We start from the raw sequence: 14,278 nt of genomic DNA, 5'->3' as shown, positions 1-14,278 counted from the left end.
TGAAAACCAAGGACACTGTGTCCTGCAGAATCAAGAGGAGAGGGTCCATCCAGCTTGTTACCAGTGCAAAGTTCAGAAGACTACATGTGTGGTGATATGGGATTTCACTAGTGCCTATGGCATGGGCAGCTTACACATCTAGAAAGGCACTATGAATGCTGAGCATTATATAGAGATTTACAACAACATGTGTTTCCATCTATACAATGTCTGTTTCAGGGAATGCCTTGCATATTTCAGCAAGACAATGCTAAATCACATACTTCATCCATCACAAAACCATGGCTTCACAGAAGAAGACTTTGGATGATGAGCTGTTCTAGGAACAGACACTGACGGAAGAGAGAACCTATGTAAGAACAGTATTTGGGCCCTTTGCAGTTCAATAGCTCATCATAATGCACCTCTTGGACCCCTGTGCAGCTGCACAGGTTGCACCAATGGTATGTCCATCACTGAATTGCCGCCTTCAGTCCAAACTTTTCACCGATAGGAAACATTTAGAGTATTATGAAAAATCCAGCAAATATGACTTAGAACTGTTGAACAGCTAGAATCCTACATCAGACAAGAATGGGACTACAGTGATTTCCAATTACTCCAGCAATAGATTTACATCCATAATCTCGTAATTTTTCACTAGTTGCAGAGCAGAAACTTTAATGAGTCATTCTTGAAATAAGTTCTTAGATTGGTCATGAGAACTGCTGCAAAGACCTATAGGGATCACTAGACTGCAGGAATGACCCACCAGGTGCCACCTATTGATCTCCTGGTCAGTGGAAATTTCATAGGGGAAATTGTTGTGAATTTGCTTTTTGCTCCCTCTAGTGGTTACTAGTTTTTTGACTCTGGTTTTTCTGTCATTCCTTTTATCCGCACCTGGGTCGTTAGTTAGGGGTGTTGCTATATAAGCTCCCTGGACCTTCAGTTCAATGCCTGGCAACGTAGTTATCAGAGCTAGTCTTCTGTGCTCTTGTCTACTGATCCTGGTTCCAGTTATATCAGCTAAGTCTGCCTTTTGCTTTTTGCTATTTGTTTTGGTTTTTGTATTTTTGTCCAGCTTGTTCCAAATCTATATCCTGACCTTTGCTGGAAGCTCTAGGGGGCTGGTGTTCTCCCCCCGGACCGTTAGACGGTTCGGGGGTTCTTGAATTTCCAGTGTGGATTTTGATAGGGTTTTTGTTGACCATATAAGTTACCTTTCTTTATTCTGCTATCAGTAAGCGGGCCTCTCTGTGCTAAACCTGATTCATTTCTGTGTTTGTCATTTCCTCTTACCTCACCGTCATTATTTGTGGGGGGCTTCTATCCAGCTTTGGGGTCCCCTTCTCTGGAGGCAAGAAAGGTCTTTGTTTTCCTCTACTAGGGGTAGCTAGATTCTCCGGCTGGCGCGTGTCATCTAGAATCAACGTAGGAATGATCCGCGGCTACTTCTAGTGTTGGAGTTAGGAGTAGATATATGGTCAACCCAGTTACCACTGCCCTATGAGCTGGATTTTTGTATTCTGCAGACTTCCACGTTCCTCTGAGACCCTCGCCATTGGGGTCATAACAGGAAATATTGGGAATGGACACCTCCCCTACCGGAAAAAGCTGGATTTTTAGCTTTTTCCCATATAATCACTTTACTCTCAAACTTCACTCTTTTTTTTTTTACTTCTTGATAGTTTCTACATTTGCACATACTGTATGTCTTTTTGCATTAGCTCTGTATACGATGCATTTCTCTTTTCTTTATTTTCTTCAAGTTAGAGTATCCCAGTTCTTAAGAGGTCTGCTATCAATTGCATATGACAAAGGGAAGAGACTGAGGAAAGGCATAAATGATCTCTCTTTGAAAGGAAAGCTAAAAAAAGATACTGTGAGGATGACACAGTAATTCTTCTTATCTTTGTGCAAATGGCAGCAGAGAACAATAGTGACCGCAGTCTATACAGCTTTCCATGATACTGTTTGACGTGACCATGGCCGTATCATTGATTAAATACAATTCCTGTAGAAAAACACAATTGTATATATGGGTACTAAGTGTATATCAACAAATACAAGTCAGATATCATGCATGAGTTGTGCCTTTAATTATTTTTATATGTGACATGGAAATGTTATATACAAATCTAAAATGTCCATTAAACATAAAATTATTACCATGAATTAACATGAAATGAAAAAATACAAGGTTTTAGGGTTAAGTAGGAGCATGTATGGAATATATCACCTATCAGCAAGTGGGATTCAGGTGCCTCTTGATCGCTTTTTCACAGTCTCTGTAAAGTTCTGAAATAAAGGTACCTTCACACTAAACAACTATCCAGCGAGAATGACAACGATCCGTGACGTTGCAGCGTCCTGGATAGTGATCTCGTTGAGTTTGACACTCAGCAGTGATCTGGATCCCACTGTTATACCGCTGGTCGGAGCTAGAAGTCCAGAACTTTATTTGGTTGCTAGATCGGTGTGTATCGTCATGTTTGACAGCAAAAGCAATGATGTCAGCAATGTTTTTACATGGAGCGTGAACGATAAGTGAGTCGCCGTTACGTCACTGGATCGCTCCTGCATCGTTCTGGAGCTGCTGTGTTTGACGTCTCTACAGCGACCTAACAGCGACGCTCCAGCGATCTAGTTTAGGTCTGATCATTGTCTATATCGCTGGAGCGTCGCTTAGTGTAATGGTACCTTAAGCTCCAAGCAAGACCAACTCTCACAGACTGGAACAGATACAGCTGCGCCCAGACTTACCCACTGTTCCATGGACGTCTTTGAGGAGGATGCTTCTGTTGTAATAATCCCTTTCTTCTGTTAGATAAAAGCCTCAAAGGTTCTACCATTTTATATCTATGTCAAAAATGCCTAAAACGGGGAAACCTCTTTAAAGAGAACCTGTCACCCCCCCCCCCAGGCATTTGTAACTAAAAGAGCCACCTTGTGTAGCACTAATGCTGCATTCGGACAAGGAGGCTCTTTTAGTTATGCTCCTTGCATACACTGAAATAAACACTTATAAAATGTGCCCCCTCATACCGTGAAATCGCCAGGGAGGCAGGACTTTCCTTCCTAATCAGACGCAGCACAGCCATCATTCATACCCCCTTGGGGCCGGGCGCTGCCTCCTCAGCATTGTTTTGAACTGTCCCGGGGCTTGCGCTGTTATGTTATCCCTTGGGCATGCGCAGTTAGCGCTGCCCATCTTCTGTCATCATTTGATATCACTGACTGCGCCTGTGCGGCCGCGCTGCCCGAGATCCCGCCCCGCAGTGTCTTCTGATTTATTCATACTGCAGGGCTGGGATTCATGGGTATGCGCAGTGCATATCTTCACCTCTCACTCATCTCTCTCTGCCTTCTTCAGACTGTGCGGCGTTAGCTGATCCCTAATCACCGTGGCATGCGATTAGGGATCAACTGATGCCGCACAGTCTGAAGAAGGTGCAAGGAGATGAGTGAGAGGCGAAGATATGCACTGCGCATGCCCATGAATCTCAGCCCCGCAGTATGAATAAATCTGAAAACACTGCGGGGCGGGACCTCAGGCAGCGAGACCGCACAGGCGCAGTCAGCCTGACATCAAATGATGTCAGAAGATGGGCAGCGCTAACTGCGCATGCCCAAGGCATAACTTTACAGCACAGGCTCCGGGACATATTCAAACAATGCTGAGCAGGCGGCGCCCAGCACCAAGGGGGTATGAATGACGGCTGTGCTGCGTCTGATTAGGAAGGAAAGTCCCGCCTCCCTGGCGATGGTATGAGGGGGCACATTTTATAAGTGTTTATTTCAGCGTATGCAAGGAGCATAACAAAAAGAGCCACCTTGTCCAAATGCAGCATTAGAGCAGCACAAGGTGGCTCTTTTAGTTACAAACGCCTGGGGGGGGTGACAGGTTCCCTTTAAAGTTTCTAAATGTATCTACTGCTCCAAATCACCTATACTTCTGTTAGATTGTAGACTCTAATCCTGGCTGGAACTGACCCAAAAGGAGGATCTTCTAGGTTTCCAACTCTTAACATGACAATACGGTCCATAAAGTCCAACAGCAGACAACCGAATTCAAAGCGAAGAGCTGAATACATCCATTGTTTCCTCTTTTTTGTTATGCAGATAATCTATTAGATCTAATCGATGGTGTGATCTTAAATATTATTATTAAGCTCCATTGAACCCTTCATAGTAGATTAACCTTACGGGCAAGATCTGTACAGAGATAACGATGGATGTATCCATTCCATCCGAAATAGGGGGAAATGCCATCCCCAGTAGAGGTAGATGACAAAAAACTATAAGATGCCTGCATTCAATAGCCCTTTATGAGCCATAATATGGTTTCCCTAAAAGTCCATAAGGACTCCACTGAAATTCTGTATTCCTCCAAATTCATTCAGAGGCATGTAGTCTTTTTTGTTACTTAGAGTAGAGGCATTACACTCAGTCTGTAAAATCCTACAGCAATGGAGACTTTGTGATCTTTGTTAGGCTTCTTTTACACTTGCCGTGATTTTGCAGCCCGGGCCGCAATAATTCCATGGCGCGCCGTGCGCCGTATGGCCGTGAGGGATGTATATACTGCTGTGAAAAAAGATCTAGCTTGTTCGATCTTTTTCACGACTTACAGACACGGCCCCCATTGTAAATCAATGGGGTCGTTAAAACAACGGAAGGTTTGTGCAGTTTTGCGGACCGACGTTTTTTGTTTTTTTCCCAATACTTTTGCTATAGTATTGGGGACCTGCAAAACGGCGATCCGCCAGTTTTTTGTGGTCCGTTATTGCAGCAGACCTTGAAAATTGTGGCAATACAGCCCGCAAAAAAGACCCACAATAACGGGCCTCAAAAAGCAGTATGTGTAAAAGAAGCCTTACCAAATATACGCATGAGTCTGGTAAACAGTTGCCCCATCATTATAGTTCAAAGGAATGGAGTTTCTACAGCCCTGTCCTAACGATTTATAAAGATTCATACCCTGTTCTACAGGCTGCATGGACAGGACTCTGCAAATATAGAGTAGTTTAGTTTTCAGTAGCTGTTAAAATGTATGGATTTGACCCTAATTATCAGGTTAATTACAAGACCTCTTGGGTTTGCGTCTGCATGATATGAGCTGTTTTGATGGGCTCATCTTATTGACTAGTAATCTAGCATGAATAGAGTATTGACTGATAACTAATGAGTCATGGCCAGCTTCATGACAGGGTTTGTAATTAACTTGTGTGGTCTGTACTGGTTTATTGCCACAATAAAGAGAATCACATACATCCCTCAGATCACGAGAAATAAGGAAAATTCAGGTCAATATTGGCTACATTATTTAGTTCGGTGTTTAATCAAGTGTTCCAATTTCCAGAAATAATCTGCATTTTGTGAATGCTCTACTGAAAAGTTGATGAAAATAGTAGTTCTAATATAAAAACATTGTAGTTGTATGGTAAGTGTGAACATTTTACAGTATTTAGTCTATTATAAACTTTTTATAAATTCATGTGAATTTCTTTTATTTTTTGCCTACCAACAAATCCTGTTTTTGCAAAAATGTGATTTTACAAATCCAAATACGAAACCTACGTCTAGCTATATAATTTGTGGTCATACTGGAATAAAAAAAATGTATTTTAAAACTTAGGATTATAACTAAGGGCACCTGAGATGCATTAGAGGCTTCTTGTGATCTGTCTATTTTTGGATTTTATGCCTTCAAAATAAAATGAGGTTTTAAAGAGCACCTGTCACTAGGGTCAAAAGTGGCCAATTTTTGCTTTTATTTTATGCCTGCTGTGCCCCTTAATATTCATTTCTTTCTTTTTTTAAAATCCACCATACAGTTCCAGATATATGGGCCAATTTATTTAGTGTCAATTTTTATGGTCTTTACAAGGAAGCATGGCTCACAGGATCGTCTGTGGTCATGTATTTAAACTTATCTGCAATAATATCGTGTGAGCAACGCCCCCCTGGTAACGACCATACAAATTAACACTAAATAAAAAGGCCCATATGACTGGAACTGTATGTAAAAAAAAATGAATACACAGGGGAACAGCAGGAATAAAATAAGTGCAAAAAATGGCCACTTTTGACCTGGTGGTAGGTCCTCTCTAAAGGGTTATTACCAAAACACTAAGTTATTCTCTTCTCTCAGTATTGGGGATAAATCACTGATCACTTGGATCTCACTGTTTTTACCACAGACCACCATCGATTCCAAAATCGAGGCTCTTGAACTTGTAAACTAGGCATTGCACAGCCATGTCTTGAATGAAGCGGAGGTGCTCATGCTCACCTTCTGCTCTACTGATTGTCCGTGAGGTTCCCTGAACAGCCAAAGTGCAATGCTTGGATATTTCTGGTAGCTCTACAAAAAAAAACTAACAAATCTTGGAAAACTCGCCTGCCGCCATGACTTTTAAATAAGCCTTGCACATATATCATCAGGAAACTTGCCATAGTCTACAATCGTGGCTGTTCGCCAGCTATTATTTATCTTCTTAAAGTGATATTCCAAACTGGGAAAGTTTTCACATATTCACAAGCTAGGTGGTAATTTGCTGATCACAGAGGGTGCAGCTATTGGGACCTTCACTGATCCAAAAGATAGAGCTCTGAAATGACCCGTTATACCAGATACCAGAGGTAGTGAAGTACAGCTCTTAGCCGTCTTCCGTTAGTTTTATAGGTAATAATTGGAGTTTTGTCATCATGTATAGCCATCACTCCATTGTACTGGATTTCAGAGCCCTGTTTCTGGAATGAGTAAGGGTCCCAGCAGACAGACCCCAAGCAATGAACAGTTATCCCCTAATCTGTGGATAAATGTGGACAACCCTATGACATTTTATGTATAAGCATCAATATTGCATAATATTACTGCTACCTTAGTGAAAGACTTTCAATGCTCTTATTTCTGCTTTAATAACAGTTAAATGTTCTCACACTCTTTTATTTTAATAGAAATCTTCTGGGCAGATTCTGGAATAATATGGTTTGCATTAAAATTTGGATGCAGCGTCTATAATCAAGAAAACTAGTCTTTGTCAGAAGCATTAGCTTAACAGTTTATATAAAATTCACTTTTTCTTGTTGAGGCAGGTAACGATTTTGTTTTTTTCTATATTTGATTACAATTGTAGAACAATCAAAATGTTCAAGGAAATTTATCATCAGAAAATGACTTTGTTTAAATTAGGTTTTCGTATTTTGTTTTTATTTTTTGGCAATTTTTTGTTGTTTCATATTGCGGTAAAATAATTACAAAAAATTGAAATCTTGCAATTTTCACACTGGCCACTGGGTCTGTGTAAAACATCCCCTATGGCCAGTGTGAAAGCTGCAAGATATCTAGTTTAGATTTTAAAAAATCTAATTGTTTTTAAATAAATTTCATATAAAAGCCTCATTTAAACATTGGGCCATTTTCTGCTTTCCCTTTAAAGGCACTCTGTCACCTGAATTTGGAGGGAACAATTTTCAGCCATAGGGGCGGGGTTTTCGGGTGTTTGATTCACCCTTTCCTTACCCGCTGGCTGCAATATGGGATTGAAGTTCATTCTCTGTCCTCCGTAGTACATGCCTGCACAAGGCAATCTTGCCTTACGCAGGCGTGTACTATGGAGGAGGTGAATCAAACACCCGAAAACCCCGCCCCTATGGCTGAAAATTGTTCCCTCCAAATTCAGGTGACAGAGTCCCTTTAAATAATACAATTTTGGGTACTTCCATTCACAAGGAGAATAGGACTTTACTTCATGCACATTTATTATTTCAGTTAGCAACTACTAGTGGAGGCAAAATTAATGCAAATTTAGACCTTGGTTAAAAATAAATCAATCAATATTTTCTAGATACTTGAATACAGTGGAATGGATCTAATACTATTCTGTAGTGCTGGCTACTTCTATGAAAACAACACAGGAGGCTGTAAACATGTGCTGGCAATCGATTTATAAAATTTCAAGAAAGGAAAAAAGGAATCTGAACCTCAATGAAATGTATTAAACTTTTATTTTTACTAGCTGTGATAGTGAAATGTACCAGTAACAGCAACAGTGTTAAAGGGAACATGTTACAGTGTAAAAAAAAACCAGTCCAGTTGGCAGGCATTGTGTTATAGAGTTGGATGCGCTATGAACATTGAGATATGTGTGTGTGTAAAAGTTATAGCTCTGGGAATAAGGGGAGCGAAAAACAAAAACGCAAAACGAAAATACCTCCGGGGATTAAGGGGTTAAAGAAAAATTAACAGGTCTGTGAGAGCAAGAATTCATGCTACTTTTAATTATTTAAAAATCATACAATGTGATTTTCTGGTTTTTATTTTTAGAGCCTGTCTCTGACAGTTTAAGTGTACCTACGATAAAAATTGCAGACCTCTCTATTCTTTGTAAGTGGGAAATCTTGCAAAATCGACAGTGTATCAAATATATATATATATATATATATATACTGTCATAACTAAAATTGTTGGCATCCTTGATATTATTCCAGAAAATTCTGAACTATTTCTCCCATGAAATTGTTGCAGTTACACATGTTTTGTTATGTACATGTTTACATTATGTGTATTGAAACGACACAGAAAAATAAAAAAAAAATTCACGCAAAACACCCAAATTAGGCTGGACAAAATTGTTGGCATCCTCAACTTGTAATTTGGTTGCACACCCTTTGGAATAAATAACTTCAATCAATCACTTCCTATAACCATCAAAACAAGCTTCTTACACCTCTCAATTGGAATTTTGGACCACTCTTCTTTTGCAAACTACTCCAGGTCTCTCATATTTGAAGGCTGCCTTTTCCCAACAGCAATTTTAAGATCTCTCCACAGGTGTCCAATGGAATTTAGAATCCAGACTGCCGGTCACTTCAAAACTCTCCAGAACTTTGTTTCCACCATTTCTTGATGCTTCTTGAAGTATGTCCTGCTGGAAGACTCATGACCTAGGCTGCAAACCCAGCTATCTGACACTGGGCAATACATTGTGACCCAAAATCCTTTGGTAATCTTCAGCCTCAAAACAGCTTTGAACCTCCACCATATTTGACTGTAGGTACTGTGTTCTTTTCTTTATATGCCTCATTCCATTTTTGGTGAGTTTGAACAAGCATGACATGCTTGAAACAAAGTTGTTTACCCACAATTTTGGAAAGGTGCCAACAATTTTGCCTGCTCTTTTTTAGGTCTTGTGTGAAATTGTGTCCAATTTGCCTTTTTGTATCTCTGTTCTTTTTGTGTTGTTCCAAAACACATATAATATTCAGTGCAACCCTGAGTCTTATTGTTATATAGCTCCTGATCATTCTTGGCTTTTCAGTCAAGTGGTTAGTCCTAATCAGTGATTGACAACCTTCCTTGTATAAGAGTGCACACAGACATACACTCACCGGCCACTTTATTAGGTACACCTGTCCAACTTCTTGTTAACACTTAATTTCTAATCAGCCAATCACATGGCAACAACTCAGTGCATTTAGGCATGTAGACATGGTCAAGACAATCTCCTGCAGTTCAAACCAAGCATCAGTATGGGGAAGAAAGGTGATTTGAGTGCCTTTGAACGTGGCATGGTTGTTGGTGCCAGAAGGGCTGGTCTGAGTATTTCAGAAACTGCTGATCTACTGGGATTTTCACGCACAACCATCTCTAGGGTTTACAGAGAATGGTCCGAAAAAGAAAAAAAATCCAGTGAGCGGCAGTTCTGTGGGCGGAAATGCCTTGTTGATGCCAGAGGTCAGAGGAGAATGGGCAGACTGGTTCGAGCTGATAGAAAGGCAACAGTGACTCAAATCGCCACCCGTTACAACCAAGGTAGGCCTAAGAGCATCTCTGAACGCACAGTGCGTCGAACTTTGAGGCAGATGGGCTACAGCAGCAGAAGACCACACCGGGTACCACTCCTTTCAGCTAAGAACAGGAAACTGAGGCTACAATTTGTACAAGCTCATCGAAATTGGACAGTAGAAGATTGGAAAAACGTTGCTTGGTCTGATGAGTCTCGATTTCTGCTGCGACATTCGGATGGTAGGGTCAGAATTTGGCGTAAACAACATGAAAGCATGGATCCATCCTGCCTTGTATGGAGCATCTTTGGGATGTGCAGCCGACAAATCTGCGGCAACTGTGTGACGCCATCATGTCAATATGGACCAAAATCTCTGAGGAATGCTTCCAGCACCTTGTTGAATCTATGCCACGAAGAATTGAGGCAGTTCTGAAGGCAAAAGGGGGTCCAACCCGTTACTAGCATGGTGTACCTAATAAAGTGGCCGGTGAGTGTAGTTGTCAATTATAGAGGTGTTTTGCAGATTCGATGACATTTTCAATGTGAAAGGTTCGCTTAAATAGAATTATACTTTTATTGGTATAATTATTATTATATTTATTCTTGTTCTTATCACTCTTCTTTGTTTTCAGTCTCCAGTTCAAATTTACTAATGCAAATCAATAAATCATTGCAATGCAAAATAACCTTTTAATAGTTTTTGTTCATTTTTCCATCAGTAAAAAATATGGATAATGGACTAGATTCTGATATCTCTTTAATAGCACGTTCCTCTGTTATTCCTTCTAGAAATGTATGAATAAATTGACAACTGGTTTTTACCATTCTACTTTTCAAAGGGTTCGTGTCGCTTTGACAGCATTGATTGGACAGTATCAGAATGAAGTACGTACAAGCCTCTAACTAAAAACACCCAGTTATCAATTTATTTATACAGTTCTGGTAGGAAACAGAGAAATGGCACAGTGTAGAATTTTACATCAAGATACTTGAGAACTGTTATATTAGGGGGAAGAGTGTCAGGAGCGTCTCCAAAGTGTCTCAGGAGTCGTTTTTCAACACCGCACCAAGCAGCACGTTTTTTGTGTTAGTGTGAGCAGAGTACATGACCTAAATATTCTACCACGGCCTGCAATGTCTCTGGAACTTGTCGCCCATCGAGCACATCTGGGACATCATTGGTTAGCAGTTACAAAGGGAGCTGCCAGCAGCAGATCTTGATGATTTCCCCAAGTGCATTCAGCATGGTAGAACATTCCTCAGACAACCATTAACCCCTTCACAACCAGAGGTATTTCCATTTTTGCGTTTTCGTTTTTTTGCTCCCCTTCTTCCCAGAGCCATAACTGTTTTATTTTTCAGTCAAAATGGCCATGTGAGCTCTTGTTTTTGCTGGACAAGTTGTACTTTTGAATGACACCATTGGTTTTGACTAAGGATGCTGCATGCAGCTGAAACGCGTAAGGGTTTTCATTTTTTTAATATGGTTTGCTATGCCTGAATAAAGTTTTTTTCATTAGTGGTGTGCCGCTATCTTCTCAATTTTTCCTGTTTGGCTGTGCTCACTAGCCTTGCGAGCACCCACCTGCCTTCTGATTTGGCTCTACCCATTTGGTGTTGCATGTGAATCCTGTTGAAGCTCCCATACCTCCTTCTGCTGCACAGTGGTTTTAACATATAGTGTACTGGAAAGCGGGAAAAAAATTCCAAGTGCAGTGAAATTGCAAAAAAATGCAATTCCACAGTTATATATATATTTTTTTTTTTACCATGTTCACTAAATGCTAAAACTGGCCTGTCATTATGATTCTCTATGTCACTACGAGTTCATAGACACCAAACATGTTTAGGTTCTTTTTTATTTAAGTGGTGGAAAAAAAATACAAACTTTGGTAAAAAAAAAAAAAAAATTGCGTCATTTTCCGAGACCTATAGCGTCTCCATTTTGAGTAATCTGGGGCAGGGTGAGGGCTTATTTTTCACGTATCGAGCTGACTTTTTTCTTGATACAATTTTTGTGTAGATACGATCTTTTGATTGCCCATTATTGCATTTTATTGCAACATAGCAGCGACCCAAAAAACGTAATTCTGACATTTTAAATTTTTTTCTTGTTACGCTGTTTAGCGATCAGGTTAATTTTTTTATATTGATAGATCAGGCAATTCTGAATGCGGCGATACCAAATATGTATATATTTGATTTTTTTATTGTTTTATTTTGAATGGGGTGAAAGGGGGGTGATTTGAACTTTTATAACTTTTATATTTTTCTACTTTTTAAAATATTTTTAAAAACTTTTTTTTTTTTACTTTTTGCATGCTTCAATAGTCTTCAATAGTAGAAGCTGCAGTACTCTGATCTCCTCTGCTACACACAGCCCTGTGTGTAGCAGAAATGCTCATTTGCTATGAGGGCCAACCGTGGGGCGGTGCTCATAGCAGTCTGGCATTGGCAAGCATGAAGGTCTGTTGGAGGCATCCAGCTGTCGTGCCAACCCATCGGTGACCCGCGATCATGTGACGAGGTCACTGATGGGCAGGATTTACAATGTGATGGGCGGGATTAACAATGTGTTTTCAGGTAAGCGCGAGTTAAATGCCACTGTCAAAGATTGATAGCAGCATTTAACTAGTTAACAGCCGCGGGTGGATCTTTTGCAGGCACATGTCAGCTGTACAGATCAGCTGTCATGTGCCCAGAAAGGTGTGGGCTCAGCGCCTGAGCCCCCACCAAACAGGGGGAGTCAGACATCGGTATACTATTACGCCCGATGTCAGAAAGGGGTTAATAGTTTCATTGATAGCAGCCAAGGTGTATAAGTGCGGGGATTTCTGCACGTGGCGCTCATACTTGATACGAAATAAATACAGATGTTTTGAAAATTTTGTTTCCATTTTTTCTGAATTTGCTTATCATTACCATGTTTCTTGATTTTGTGATTTCCATAATTTAATAATTCAATGACTTTTCCTTCTTGTAGTTCACCTACAATATATAATGTATACCTTCCTTGTAAGGTGGAGTGACTAGTGATTTAATATGTGAAGTGCGATGGGATAATCAGGCAGATATATCCCAAAAATCCAAAACAGTACAACAATAAAATGACATATAGTTCGAATGAAGGTCACTTGGGATTAATAGTGTATTGAAAGTACAGTTCAAATTAGTCAATAATAACAGCAAATAGTCAATATAGGCTCATAGACAGCCTGATTGTTTTCGGTAACATAATTTTACCTTTCTCTTATCGGCTACGGGTGCAGTTCCATTTCGGATTAAAGAATATGGAGGGTCGTTGGTGGGTATAGCCCACGAGGTAGAGGCTTGCGGCAGCTGTATAGAGTACCTTCCGGAGCACTGTCCCGGCCCGTGACAATGTGGCACTCCAGCCTATTCTTCTGCAGTGCGCGGGCACCTGTAACCCGCGATGGAGTCAGCGGCGTCTTCAGAGCCAACAGGACCTGCGTGATGTAAGTGGTCTCGTGACTCATTGGAGTAAGAGGCACGATAGGGACTAATTCCTATGCGTTTCGGAAATGCTCCATTTCCTGACAAATGTGGTGTTAACACCTTTTGTATCATACAGGTTTAGTAGAAGCCCATCTGATGAATTTGACAATGTTCATGTCAACATACAACTGGGTCACCAAAATAATTAGAAAACTGTTAGGCGCTGTATGAATTTGTACAGTGCAGGAAGACCGGAGGAAATCTGCAGCATTTGTGACTTTAATACCTTCTTTCGACAGTATAATCGCTCAAATTTATCATCAGGCAATAAAATAACGTCTTTGTCATTAAATACTGATCTGGAACTTGACATCTGGGAGCATAAAAGCTGAATTTAAAGTCTTTTTACCACCTACACACATCATTCAAAGTTTCCGAGATTGAAATTAACAATTCCATTTCAGCGCTTTAAACAGTTTCTTTCTTGCCACTTCATAGTATTTCATGCTGAGCAATATGCTATTCAGCATTTATAAGCTGAGAGCAAATGCTTTACCTATAATGAATACAAGGTTGACATTTAGATCTCATTTAGATCAAATTTAATTTACACAGCAATGTATTTAGTGTCCATAGTCATGTGTGTGTTGGTATGTGTCCGTATTTGTATGTGTTTGCATGTCGTCCATTTGTGTGTCTGTATATGTGTGTTTATTTGGGTCTATTGCGTGTGTGTTTGTGTGTCGTCCCTGAATGTGTATCTGTATGTGTGTTTTATGTGTTTGTATGTTTGTTCGTGTGTGTCTCTATATGGGTGTGTATGTCCGTGTCTGTTTGAATGTGCCAATGCATGTGTTTGTGTTTGCATGTATTTCTGTGTGTCTGTGCATGTGTCTGTATATGTACGTGTGTGTCCAAGCATGCGTGTGTGTTTGTATGTGTCTGTATTGTGCCCGTGCTGTGCGTGTATGTATGTGTGTCCTTCTGTGTGTGTATGTACAGTGGGGCAAAAAAGTATTTAGTCAGTCAGCAATAGTGCAAGTTCC

At 40.3% G+C, this 14,278-nt stretch overlaps 1 protein-coding gene across 1 annotated transcript in view; it reads left to right on the top strand.

Moving 5' to 3' along the window:
• SLC24A3 (solute carrier family 24 member 3) overlaps positions 1-14,278 on the top strand; it is a 490,808-nt gene that overhangs the window by 158,087 nt on the left and 318,443 nt on the right. The window lies entirely within an intron of this gene.

Source organism: Ranitomeya variabilis, chromosome 2 (genome assembly GCF_051348905.1).
Source record: "Ranitomeya variabilis isolate aRanVar5 chromosome 2, aRanVar5.hap1, whole genome shotgun sequence".
NCBI lineage: Eukaryota > Metazoa > Chordata > Amphibia > Anura > Dendrobatidae > Ranitomeya > Ranitomeya variabilis.
The sequence above is the reverse complement of the archived record's forward strand: the minus strand, read 5'-3'. Positions and strand labels throughout refer to the sequence as shown.